Source organism: Peromyscus eremicus, chromosome 8b (genome assembly GCF_949786415.1).
Source record: "Peromyscus eremicus chromosome 8b, PerEre_H2_v1, whole genome shotgun sequence".
NCBI lineage: Eukaryota > Metazoa > Chordata > Mammalia > Rodentia > Cricetidae > Peromyscus > Peromyscus eremicus.
In genome coordinates, this window is record NC_081424.1 from 31,541,786 (window position 1) to 31,556,637 (window position 14,852).

Here is a 14,852-nt window from a genome sequence, read left to right on the forward strand (position 1 = left end):
ACACCTCAAACCTGGCTGGGAAATGCCAAATGCTTGGAAAGGGGTGATGTTATCATTGTTAGGAGTGTTGCTTTTCATCCACAAATGAATATCTACTTCTTACCTCAAAGTGTCTTTTCAGAAAATCAGAACTTTAATCCATTCAGTATTGCATAAACTACTAAACATTTTTTGATTGAAATTGCAAATATTTGGGAGGGAAGAGGGAGGAGAGGGATCCGTGGTTGGTATGTAAAAATGAATAGAAAATTTCTTAATAATAAAAAAGGAGAAAAAAAAGAAATTGCAAATATTTAGCCATCTTTTTCTCTAAGCGTTCTCTCAGAAGACAGCCCCATAAGCTTAAGACCACAAGATGAATCCACTATTATTACAAATTAATGATGGTGTTGACTTACTTTTCTCTAGTCAATAGAAATTATTACATCTTGAGTTTGCACACAATTGTTTGAAAACATAAAAAACAGAATCTCTTCTCCAAACACAAGCCTTCCCTACTAATTATTTGTCATAGTTTGCCAGCCAAATTCATGGGCGTTACATAATAAACAATACTCAGAATTTTGCCTCCAACTACCTTCTTGGCAAAATGTTTGAAGCGCTTGAGGTTCCATGCTCCGAGGCTAGATCTCAGGGAAATGTTAAGCAATGGATCCTCTTAAATCCAGGAAAAGAAAGGTGACTGAGCCACCCACTTGGACAACCATCTCTCTGTCTTTCACAGTAGTTACAGCTTTATCCGTTTGGCTCATATGGTGTTAGCGCCTCTCCCCAAATCTCTTTCTCCCCTGAAAAATTCGTCCTTTACAGCAGATGCAAGGTGATTAGTTTATGGTATCTCAAGATAAAAAGTGTCCTTTAAACACCCAAAACTTATGATTTATTTTTTGAATGCTTTTAGGCTAAGAAGAATTTGAGGCTAATTTTGGGCAAATGTAAATATAATAAATAAAACCAGACCCAGTTGAAAACTCAAAGTAAAATGCACACACATGTGCATACATATAAATATATGCATATAACACCCTTTACACGCACAAACACCTACACACACACACACACATACACACACACACACACACACACACACACACACACACACACGGCAATCCAACAAGTATACAAACAGTGTTGTCTATTGTCTAATTGGCTGCAGGTGAAAATTAACACAAACTTTGAGTTTCCTGAAAAATATGGCCAAAAGAACAATTGATTCCATAGCATTCACTGTTCAAAAAAGAAAATGTAAAGAGTCTCCAAAACCTGCACTCCTGATTGACATCACTCAGTGGACTCCAGCCGAGAGCAGAGATGACGGGTATGTATGACCTCAGTGATAGTCTCAGAGGATGGAAATATAGTTCGCACACAGCTGCTTCTTGAATCCTTCCAAACAAGTCAATTTCATGATATTGAAAAGTAATCCAGGGATATCAGTCTCCATTGAACCAAGAATCCAGGGGTGTAAGTTTTTAGATTTTGCTACAAACCATGACTGCATTAAACAATAGAAAGATAGAATGTTTCATTGTTGGTTATCCATCTAACAATAGGTGCAGAAATGAAATGTTTTTTTTTTATGAAAGGAGATTCCAGATGAATATACCATAAAATCAGTCAAGCAGTGGGTTTGACATTTTTTAACTTAGCCAATCTTAAACATAATACTAAGTTTTGCTCAAGGAAAGTGTGGAACTACAGTTGACTGACTTGGTTTTGGTGAATTTCTCTAAGGGTCAATATGTCCCTTTCATGGTTATACGAGGTTACCTACAATTGAATGGGACAAGATGTTTTGAAAATATCCAGTAGAATAACGCTTGAACTAAAAATAACTGTATTCAAACTGCACTTTATTGATTAAAATCAGGTGTGGGAGAGTTAACCAGTGTCATTGAGCTTAGAAAAATGATATGTGATTGGATATCAAATGACACCCATAACTTGAAGGGCATTTTAATACCACAAAACACTAAGCAAGCACCAGAGATCGTGATCACGTTTGTTAATGTTTTTCAAGATGATCATAGAACTTCGTCTACCTATAGTGATGGGTGATTCGTGTGTCAGCTTGACTGACACAGCCAGTGGCGTGCTAAGGAAGAGATGGGCCTTGGAGTGGGTGAAGGAAGACCTCGCCAATGTGGGTGGCCATCATTCGGTCCCTTGTGGGCAAGAGCAGAGCTGAAAAGATGGAGAGGTCAAGTTTCTTCCCAAGTCCATCTTCTCTGCCCTTGGACTTTGTGTTTCTGAGTCTCAGGCCTTCAGGCTTGGACTGGGTCTTAAACTATCACTTCCTTCATCCTCAGATTTTGAGTTTGGCTGAGAACTAGGCTGATTTTCTTAGCTTACAGGTGGAGAAGCACTGATCTCCTCAGTATCGAATCTCATGATCCAATCTTTGTAATAAATATTTTTCCATATATATGTGAGTATGAGTACACATTCATAGACAAAGACACAGACACACACACACACTATTGGTCTGGTTTTACTAGAAAATTCTGAGTAACACACACAGTCATTTTGATATCATTGGGTAAACTACCAAATACTTTCAATAAGCCAAAAGAAAGGGAAAATTGATTCTTTGATACAGAATAGGTAGGATGCAACCTCTAGAAGAGTGCTTCTCAATCTGTGGGTCACGACCCCTTTGGGGGCATCTAATTACCCTTTCACAGGGGCTGCTTAAAATGATCAGAAAACACAGATATTTACATTAAGATTCATTACAACAGCAAAATCCCAGTTATGAAGCAGCAATGAAAATAATTTTATGGTTGGGGGTCACCACAACATGAGGAACTGTATTAAAGGGCTGCAGCATTTAGGAAAGTTGAGAACCAGTGGTTTAGAGAGTTTGCCACAGAAATCAGGATAGATAACAAATGTTATCAATGCTAAATTATTCATTTATTTACTTATTTCTTTATTTGGTTTTTCAAGAGAGGGTTTATTTGTGTAGCTGTGGCTGTCCTGGAACTAGCTCTCACTAGCCTCAAACTCACAGAGATCTGACTGCCTCTATTTCCCTAGTGCTAGCATTAAAGGCATGTGCCACCACTGCCCAGCAAATTCCTATATTTATATAGAATATTATATGATGTAAGAAATGCCAAAAGAAAGCAGAGATACTAAAACAAAAAATAAACATAGTTGCTTGAGTAAATTTTAAAATTCAATCAGAAAATACTATCTATTGACTTCAAAATAATAGTCATTATTAGAAGGGTTTTTTTTAAGATTTATTTATCTTACTTTATGTGTATGGGTATTTGGCCTGCATGCATGTTTGTGCACCACATGTGTGCCTGGAGTCCACAGAGGCCAGAAAAGGCAGCTGGATTCCCTGGAACTAGAGTTATGGATGGTTGTGAACAAGCATGTGGGTGCTGGGGATGGAATCAGAGTCCTCTGGAAGAGTAGCCAGTGTTCCTAACTGCTGAACCATCTCTTCAGCTCCCTTGAGAGAGTCCTTTAATTTTGCTTAGATTCAAATATAATTCAAGATATTGCTTCTCAATTCCAAAAGATAATTTATAAGAGGAAAGACAGAATCTTCAGTAAAACCTAAGTCTATGCCCTAGGCCTAACAGAGACTCTTTATATATATATACATATAAAATACATATACATATATATATGTATGTATGTATATGTATATATGTATATGTATATGTATATGTGTGTGTGTGTGTGTGTGTGTGTGTGTGTGTGTGTGTGTGTGTGTACATGTGCAAGAGTCTAGAGGAGAATGCTTGGGGTCCCTATTACTTTCCCCCATATGCCCTTGAGACAGGACCTCTCCCTGAACTCCCTTTTGGTTAGGCTGGCTGGCCAGCAGGTTCCCGGGAGCAGGGATACCAGGCACTTGTGGTCATTGTCTAGCTTTGAGGTGGGTTTTGAATTCAGATCCTCAAGTTTACCTAGCAACAGCTGTTACCCACTGAGCTATCTCCACAGGCCCACCAAAAAAAGTCTTAGAAGCTCCTCCTAGGAGACATTTACATACTTTTGTTTGTAAAGTTTACTCCTGTCTGGGAGGACGGTTCAGTCAGTAATGGGGCTTGCCTCACAAGCAGAAATTCCTGAGTTCTGATTCCCGGGAAACATGCACAAAGCTGGGTGTGGTGGTGTGCGCTTGTGTCCCCAGGGATGGCAAAACTGGGAGGTGAGAGAGAAGGTGAAGACAGGCAGTTCACGGGAAGCTCCTGGACTAACTAGCCTGACTGATGTGGCAGAGTTCCAGGCCAGGGAGAGACTCTGCCTCAGAAGATGGAAGGCTCCTGATGAGCAATACCAGAGGTAATTTTCTGATCTCCACATGCACCATACACATACATCTTCACCCACATGTGTAACCCCTCCCACAACAGCACATTCTCCGTCGTATCTCCTTGTGGTCCCTGCAGATAGCATTTCCCTGTCCCCCAATTATGTCCCTTAATCATGGCTGTGATTTTTGAGAGACACAACATCTAAGAGCTTCAGTAGTTGCCGGGTGAATCTTCAAAACTTAGTGGAATTTCCAAGAATAGTAATGGTGACTGTATTCTTTGATAGCTCTGATTGCATTTTTGTAAAAATCAAAGCATTTAAGTAAGTGGTTTTATTTTTTAAAACACAAATAAATGCCATCATCAGTATTACAGTCCATCTCTATCAAGTTTATAAAAAATAGGACTTATTTTATTAAAACCCGCTACAATTCTATGTCACAATGGTTTACCAAGAAAGATTCTGAACCATTTACAGTTTTTGTTGGCAGCCCATTCCCTACCCAAAGCTTGCTCCAGGCCAGTTGTCATTGAGAGTAGTCACCTATCTGGCTGTTGGTCCACAATGGTAATCACCGAGCTGTCTGAATCAATGTTAGAATCACTGCGGGCTCAGAAGTTTCCATCTGTTGCCAACCTGTGCTGGGAAGAAATGTTTCTGCCGTCATCTGTGCCAAAACACCTGTCCCCACCTCATCTCTGGGATTTTTCCAGGAGAAGCCAGGAAGAGAAAAGAACTGGTTGTCCAAGAAACACGACATCCCCACCTCCATCCCACATTGCAGAGCCCTATTCTCCTGGTCTTCATGTCCCAGAGGAGTTTCTAGTTTTTTGTTGTCATTTTCTTGAAAAAAATTATTTTCATTTTCCATTTCTGGGCCCAAACTCTTTGTCTTTGACTCAAATCCTTATTTCAGCTACAAACTCCCTAAACCTATGCTTCCCTCCAGGGTTTTAAGAAATGAACACCAGAAAGGTTTTAAAACATGTCCAGTTCTCTGAGCAGCTACATCCCTCTGATTCTCACTGTGTGAGGAAATAAAAAGAGAAAAATACAGTACCTCAAAAGGTGGCTTTCCCTCACCTGTGCTTAATTTTTCAGAGACTTTCTGGTTTGTTCTATCAATCTCTTTGTTCTATCAAAAAAGTTGAAAATGGTGAACCTGAGTCCAGATGCTCCACGCTGTTCCAGGGTGATCTTTTCAGATGTTTGCTAAAATGATGCTGCACAGCATAGGTTATTTTAAGAATCCCTTGGTCTTTCCCATTCTCCACAGCAGAACATTGATATCTGTCATCCTGCTAATGCACAGGGCTGCTTGAACCAGTAGTTTATGATACTAATTGTAAAATGACTTAATGCTGATTAAGTGTGAGTTGCTTAATGTTGATTTATGTGTATCACAATCAGCCATTAAATCATGAGCATCACTTGAGATGTTAGAATTATATCAGAGTCTGACTGAAGGCAATGTTTTTACACTCCTATTTTCCAACAAGCTTTTCCTGAACTGAGAGACTAAAACTCTTAACTAACAAAGACTAGTTGATAATTATAGTAAGTTTTTATATAAAAAAGCACACTTATGATAAGATATGAGTAACTAAAATAAAACTGATGGTCAGTAAGCTACTTTAAAAATTCTAAGCAGGACTAAATACACTGATCATCAATAAGTAATATAATCAACAAATACTTATTAAATATATTTCTTCTCATTTAGCACATTTTTTTCTGTGTTTATTAACAACTGAACAATTGGTAGTGAAAAAAATGTTGCTATTAGAAATTTAGAAGTTGTGGGAAAAGTGATTTACATTGGGCATAACCTATCATCCTTTTGGGTTAGAAGCTGTCAGGATGACCAACAAGCCATCCTGGCCCATAGCCAAGACGGGAATGTGAATAAAGTTGTACATCAAACTGACGGATAATAGACACTGAGACTTAATACTTCCTCTGGGAACAGGGGCATGCTCACTATACACAAGGACCTTCCTGGAGAGATGTTAGTCTTTAGTTAGTTTGGTTTGCTCTATGCCCCTTTCTTACCTGCTTCTAGTAGGTAGAAAAAAATATACAAGCAAGAAATGACAAGACTCAGGCAGAACATCTGTCTAGTGTCACCCACCACTCTTCTATAAACCCTGAATAAAACCCACCCATTGGAGCAAGCTGGAGTTGATGGAGTCATTCTCTGGGCTGCTGGGCCATGCTCATCTACAAGAAGGGCCTTCTTTGACATCTCTCTGGGAAAATCACACTTCTGAAATAATTGACACCTGAACAGGGACTTGATCTTAGGACCCATGTGCATTGCCTACTTGCTCTCCCAGGTCAGAGGCCACACCTGAACCACCCCAACCTCAACATCTCAGGACATACTTGGAGCACCCTAGGTCAGAAGCCGTACCTATAGACAAACATGTAGCCCATGTATACCACTGTTTGGAATAGATTAACTTAGATGGTTAAGCTTAGACATTTATATGATTGTGCCCCACTGTGCCTACACAGGCAGAATGAAGCAAGCATCACTTTATACAGGTATATGTGGTGGCTAGCCCCAAAACCTACAATGGAGTGTTACAGGTACGGGGTAATGCATAGGCAAACAGAATATTTATTTTTCATACTCGGTTTTCTATCTCCCCACATGGCAGATTGATCATAGGGAACTCATTGTGCCCATGCCTTCTATATGGCTGTACTAGAAGATGCACACTTGGCTGCCTTGCCAGCCAGCTGAATTTTTCCACACTACCAGCCAAATCCCCGTTATCTCTCATCATCTAAGAACCATTTCCAAGGAGCCCATCCTGGGAGGAATGCACATTTATTTTATTCTGTTCCCAAGTGAGAACTCTAGACAGCCTAACGCAAATAGAAGCCCTGGTCAGTTTTATTGACAACTCTCTAAGCCAGACACATACAAGTATATTTCTATTAAGCCAAAAGACCATACAGGGGTTTTTTAAAGGTAGTGCTATAAGATCAAATGGCTCTAGATCTGCCCACACTATGCCTGTGGATATTTAACACTCAGTGTTGCTTACTGTGCTTCTATAGCCAACAAGACAAACACAATGAATGCTAAACCATTTAGATGTATGTGGTCCACCAACACGAGTCACTACCCCACAACCAGTGCCAAACTTTTCAAGTCTAACATTTGGGCCACTTTAGAAATAAGTGTTTGTTGCTGCAGTCTAGACTGTTGTGACACAGCAGCTCATGCTTGACTCTCAACACACAAAAATAGCTGTAAATTCTTCATATGAGACCCTATAAAGTCCTCATATAATACCTCTTAGAAGGCAAAAAAAAAAAATCTGCACATGCAAACTCCAATGATAAGAGCTCTGTGACAGGGTGGCGTGGAGGAAACTGGCCTTTTGGGCTTGACACGTCTGTCACTGTTTGGATGCCAAAGCCATCATCATAACCAACAAGGGACTGTGGCCCATAGGCAAGGCCAGAACATAAACCAAACTGTACATGTGTAAGTGATAAGCTCTGGATACAGAGCTTACTAACATCTCTTCCTCCTAAAGGGGCGTGGCCAGAAACGAGTGATTCTGGAGGAGATTAGAAACCACCTCTCCCTGCTGTCTACTGCTGCGTAGCAAACAAACACACAGAAACAATCAAGGGATGGTGGGTCTTTGGTGGGGTGGTGTCCTGATGTCACACTGCTCTGTAAGAAACCCACTTAAAACTCACTCTGGGCAGCCTGAATCTGATGGGGTCCTTCTGGGAGCTGCTGGCACCCTCCCACTTAGAAGATATTTTTTTTTTATGTCTCCCCAAGAATCCACATTTACACCGCAGACATCTAGATAGCATGATGCTTATGAAGATTATTTAGGCCAGTTAAGGTGATGCAAGATGTATACTACTGCAGCATTGTTTTGCTTATATTTGGTATGATGGAGTCTACTGTTTTCTAAGTCTGTGCCCATCAGCTGCCACTTTATTTGAAGAACATAAAGCAGCATTTTCTTGAATGAGTTCATGGTTCAGATATCTCATTCAGACAATCCTTCCTCTAAGTTGGTGTCAATTAGTGACCTTTCTCTTAGTAAACTTTCTCCAGTTATGAGAGGGCCCTTCCTCCTAATTGAAGAGAGACACTGGGCTCACAGGAGCAGGGGAATGCAGTTGAAGTCAACGACTACCTCTGATTGAGACACAGGTGCAATTTGTCAGGGTGCACAGACACCTCTTTCCATGGTTTATACCATATTTTAAGGAATGAAATAAGGTGAAAACTTTGGTGAGTTCAATTTTATAGGCAAAATTAAGAAAAAATGGAAGTTTGTCAACATGGTATTATACATACAATGCACATATTTAACATATACATTTAGATGAGTTTGAGTGTATGCTTGGATCTGTGTCGTCACCACAATCAGGAGAGTAAAGAAGGTTCGAGATATAGCTCAGTGGTAGAGCACCTGCTTAGCATGCACAGGAACCTGGGCTGGATCCCCAGCACCATGCATACGCAAGTTTATAAAGGTAGTAAACATATCTATCACTCTTACAGAGAGAAGAATATTTTTAACTGCTGTCAAGCAAACACAAAAACAAAGGAAAAAATATTTGCAACATATTCAAGCAACAAAGTGTGTATAGCTTTAATGTGAAAGGAGGTTTTATTTAATTATTACTATTATTTTCCTATGTGTATGTATGTGTTCATATGTGTGAAAGAGTGGTTATTATTATTATTTTCCTATGTGTAGGTGTGTGCCCATATGTGTGAAAAAGTGGGCACATACCACTTCATGAGTTAGAAAGTCAAAAGACATCCTTGGGTAGCAATCCTCACTTTCCACCTTATTTAAGACAGTGCTTCTTTTGGTCAATGCTTGATAAGCCAGACTAGCTGGCTCAAAAGGTCTGAAAGTTCTTTTGTCTCGGTTTACCATTTCCTAGAGGGAGGGGTACTCTGAGATCACAGACATGTGCAGTACTGCCTTTGGCTTTCATATGAGTTCTAGGAATGTAAACACCATGGCGGCATCACAAATGCTTTACCCATTGAGCCCCTCAAGGAGCTTTTAAATAGTTAATTAAAAATGCAGGGAAACAAAAGGGGAACAAAATGCTAGATAAAAATTTTGAAAAAGGAGTGAACATGTCAAATAAATTATTAATAATAAAAGTCAGACTTCTGATGACCAGGAAAGGGGTTAAAGGAAGGAGAAGCAAAATTCTCTGATGTTGGCTGTAAGATCAGTGTGAATTTACAGATTTAATATATTTGCAGATGAACAGATACAGAAATAGGAACAGGGTGTGTGTGTGTGTGTGTGTGTGTGTGTGTGTGTGTGTGTGTGTGTGTGTGTGTATGCGTGTGTGTGTGTGTGTGTATGCATGGGAGTGTACATGTATATATTTCTTAGCCTTGTCTGCTGAAAGAGACCAGAAATAGTGATTTCCTGGATATTCTGGCACACAGATTTGGCTTCTGCACATCCTTTTCAAATGAAAGAGAGGAGTCAGTCTTCCTTGGACAAATGGATGCTTGGGCAAACATCTGGAGGAGGGACACAGTAGATAAATCTGGACTACCTCATAGTACCGGAAAGCAAGGAATTACCAAATATACGCAAATCATGTAAAAAGGGAGTCAGCTTAAAATATTGGCGAGGGGCCTGGGGAGATTGTTGAGCCATTAAGAGCCAACACTGCTCTTGCGACCCAGGTTCAGTTCCCAGCACCCACCTCACAATGAATACCACCCCGGTAACTCCAGCTTCAGTGGGGAAGTGACATCTCCGGCCTTTGAGGGCAATTGTATTCACATGCACTTCCCCCTCTCCCAACACACCGAACATACACACACAATTAAAAAATCACGAACGCTTTAAAAATTGATAAAATCTGGGACAATAGGAAAACCCAAAGAGATGGGAGTGATTATTACTCATGCGCTAAAGCAAGCATGCACAAGCCCATTGTGAGATCAATCATTGAAGAGGTAAACAAATGGAAGGAAAACTAGAGCTCTTCTCAGCGGAGAATTCCAAGCAATCTATGTGAAAACACGATCGAAGCAGACAACCAGCATTTGGCAAACGCAGTAATAATCATTAGAGTTGAGAATTGTCAACAGATGCTGAGCCCGGGAGGTCAAAGAGGGATGAGAACCCGGATAATCACACACATTAAATCATCGGTCTGACATGTATTAATCACCAAGATAAATAGAGGAAATGCGAAGCAGAGAAACTTGTCACGTCCTACTTTAACCAAGCGATCGAGGCTGAAGTCGGCAGCAGCTGGCCTAATCAACACCTCGCACTCAAGGCGCTATAATGAGGTCGCCATGTTGCTTTCCCCGTGTCCTTTAAAACATGGTAAAAGTGACATTTAATCAAAGGAAACATCAGGGGCACCTTTGTTGGGAGATTCTTCAAAAGTCTGAAATACGTATAAGACAGAAAACACCAAACAAGGCAAAGCCAAAAAAATAGTATGAGCAAACTGGGGCCGGATGAAAAGGGACTAAAGAAATATGACAGTTTGGGACAAAGTAAGTTAAGGACGTTGAAGACATGTCAAAGGTCATAGAGGCAAGCCCTAAGTATACAGTTTACGGCATAGTGCTGTTTTACATGCTGTTACGTTTAAAGAAATAAAAGAAGCCTAGGAGAATGGCTTCAATGGGTAGGATGCTTGCTGTGGAAGCAAGAGGGACTGGGTTCAAATCATTGGCACCCACATAAATGCTGAGCATGGCCATGAGTGTCTGTAACACCAGCATCGTGTGTGTGTTTTGGGGGTGAGGGTGTAGAGAAAGGTGGATTCCCAGAGCTCACCTGCCATCTAGCCTACCTGGGACATAGAACACCTGGTGCAGTGAGAGACCCTGTCCCTCCAGCCCCTACTCAAACGTGCAAGGCACCGAGTACGCCTGTCATTTCTGAGAACACCATGAGGCAACTTCATGTACACTCATAGTCTAGTGCTTTTGGTCGCCTTTCTTCATCATCCTGTTGCAGATTTCTACTGAGGATGTGCAGCTGAAACCTCCCACGTGAGGAAAGTATTGCATCCTAACACCAAGCTTGGGTTTCAGGGTCCTCCTGGGCCGGACCTAGCATGTTTGCAGATCTCTGTCACCTGGTCCCAAGCAGCTCTCCCTGGGATAGCTTGGCTCACAGAGATACCTGGGGAGTTGATCTTCCATGTCCTGTTTCTTGCAGCCTCCACCCTGCTGTGAACTTTACTCCACATCTGGGTGAGTCCGGAAAGAAGGGGAAGAGGAGTCTGCCATCACGTAGTTATGAAACCACCATGAGTCAGATGTCCAGAGTGAGCCTTCTCAAGCCACTCACTCTGCTCTGGCTGCTGCTGGGCCTCAGAGCATTAGGAGAGTTCCTACCAGAGACACGACGAGATTTGAACATTCTCACAACCTCACTGTCTCAGGGGCCACCTATCCTTGCTCTTTTGAGTTTCAGGGGTCCACACACCAAGTAGAACACTTCCCTGAAATCAACCCATTGGTGTATTTTTTTTTTCCAGCTCACGGGGCTTTATGTTTAAAAGGTCTCATCTGTCAGCTGGTTGATAAAAGCCACAATGAAGTCACGGGCCACAGTGTGGAGCATCAAAGAGAAGCATGCAGACTGTAAGGAATGGTCCCTTTTGAGTCACTCTAATCACAAAACTCCCAGAGCTGTTTTCTTTATTATTTGAAGATGCATTCTGACTGAGGTCCTTATGAGATGATAAGGTGTAGACAGAAACGGGCAGAGGGAGTGCCGGGGAAGGTAGAGGGCTAGAACTGTGTACCTATAAGTCAAAAAGCACTAAAGATTGCCAGGAAAAAACACACACACACACACACACACACACACCAGACACTGGGGATAGGCAAGAGACCCCTACTAGTGGACAGGAAGCATGCCTCTGCCTTCAAATATCAACAATTTTTGAATACCCATTTGTGGTACAAAGCAGGGGGGTGGACACGAGGTCTGTGTTCGTAGGAAGCGAGCTTTTAAAGCCCAGTGTACATTCTCTACACTAACAAAAGACTTGGTCTGGGGAAAGAGGGCTCTGACGGGGACATAGGCAGATGACCCTGTCTTCTTTTTTACAGTGGTTCTCCACCTTCCTGATGCTGCCACCCTTTAATTCGGTTCCTCGTGATGTGGTGACCCCCAACCATGAAATTATTTTTGTTGTTACTTCACAACTGTGATTTTTCTACTGCTATGAATCGTAATGTAAGTACTCGTGTTTTCCAATGGTCTTCAGTGACCCCTGTGAAAGGGTCATTCTACTCCAAAGGGGTTGTGACCCACATGTTGAGAACCACCGCTTGAGATGTTCTGAGAACACAGCTTTGGGGATTGAAAAGATAGTCCGTTGTGGAGGCTAGAGGATCTTAAGTAAAGGTGTGGACACTCTGTATTAGTCAACAAGCTCGTCTAGAGAGGCATGACTGATTCAGGAGCTGTACCGCTTGGCATCCCATTCTGTCCCATATGGTGGGACAGAACCTCCACAGGGGTACCTGGTGTGTGTTTACCAACACACACACACACACACACACACACACACACACACACACACACACACACAGTAAATGAATATAAAAAAGTTTAAAGTTAAACAAAAAAAAAATCCAGTTTGTGTTTATGACAGGAAGAAAGCCATTGCATGTCCGCATGGGGTCACCAAGAGCAAGACCTGTCAGGGTCATCTCCTCTTGGGAAGGGAAGCTGACAAAGCACAGCAAGACGATATGGTTAGGAAACGAGTCATTTCCAGACTTTCGTATGCTGCTGTGTGGACACTCTGTATTAGTCAACAAGCTCGTCTAGAGAGGCATGACTGATTCAGGAGCTGTACCACTTGGCATTGAGGTTTCCTGTGGAGTGACGCAGCTCTTATTTAAGTGATTACTTCCTAGCCCGTTGAATCCTTAATAACCTAGAAAAGGCAAGCAATGCCAAATTTATGTTTGATGGGCTGCATGACTCCATCTACAACTGGACCTGTGCACTGAGTTCTGAATGGTCTACTTAAGGAGAACACAGGGAGGCCAGGGGATGTTTGAAAAGGAGTGATCATGATGATAAAGGGTGTAATTCGTGAAACTGGTGATGTTTAGGGAGATACCCTAAGTGATAAAGACCCAGGAAAAACAGGATAGCCAAGAAATCATGAGTTTTACTTTATCAGGGAGTTAGTGTTGATAATGGATCAGGTGATTCAAAAGGTACCCTCAACCTCTCAATCTGTCAAGACTTTCAAGAAAAGCCCTGGTGAGGAGGTCTGACAGCAAATCTCCATGAATTAATGTATAAAGTTTGCAAAAACATACTCACCAACTCCTTCTATAAAAACCAGATATGAATAATCATAAGATCAACCAATTCTGAAAAGGAAGAGCATGTATTCCTTTTGTCCAACTATAATATCCACCATGAAACCATACTGACAAGGCGTTATGGATTGGTGTAGTCACGGATGAGCAACCCAGAGGTACAGAGGAAACTGGATGGAACAGTGTCGACTTTTCCGCCAACCTGTACAGATCTTGTCTGCTGGACCTGGGATCTGAGGACCTAAAAGAATGGGGTGGACTACAGTCTAATGCTGTAGACAACCTTACTTCAATTTCAATGTCCTTTTACATACAAATGAATCAAAGAAAGCAATGATCTAAGGAAGGCTGTTTGAGTTTAGAAAAATATGTAAATAAACATCAGTAAGCACATAATACTAAGTATTAACAGAGCAGCCCTTTCCCAGAACATTCTCAGGACAGACTTATTGGAACACAATTGCCTGGGACATACTATAGATTATATTTGACAAAGCGTGAAAGCAAGGAAGGAGGCCACATCCAGACTCAGGGCACACTGACCAGATTGGTTTCTATAGCTATATTCTGACACTCAACAAGAATAAACATGTCTTATAAACGGCAAGTAAATGTTTAACGCAGGAGGCAACAAATCATGTCCAACAACAATCCAGGGAACAAAATGCATGTGAGGTAAAGGACCTCTGCCTTTTTTCCCAGAGCCTTTCTCCCAGTTCCCCAAGGCCTCGTGTACCATAAATCAGTTCTTTTAACCGTGTTCTGACAGAGCAGCACATCATTTATGACGGGGAACTTGACATATGATGGACATAGTTCAGTGGTAACATGGGGAAGCTGTCTACTGGATGCTGTTGAGAAAACTGGTAAGGGAAATGTAGTTGGAAGATTTAAACAATCTAAACAAATATGGAGGTGGATAAAAAAGGAAGTCAATGCGAACACTGAGGGTCAAACTTCACGTCTTTCTGATAGGCACACAATCCATCCCTGAACAGTTTTTTTTCTCCTTTTCTTTTAACTTTGGGGAGGGTTCTAAATTGGCCATGCTGGCTTTAATCTAGCTCTATAGTCCAGGCAGGCTCTGAACCTGTGATCCCCCTGCTTCATCCTCCCAAATAGCTGAGATCACAGGTTTATGTAAATAAACATCAGTAAGCACATAATACTAAGTATTAACAGAGCAGCCCTTTCCCAGAACATTCTCAGGACAGACTTA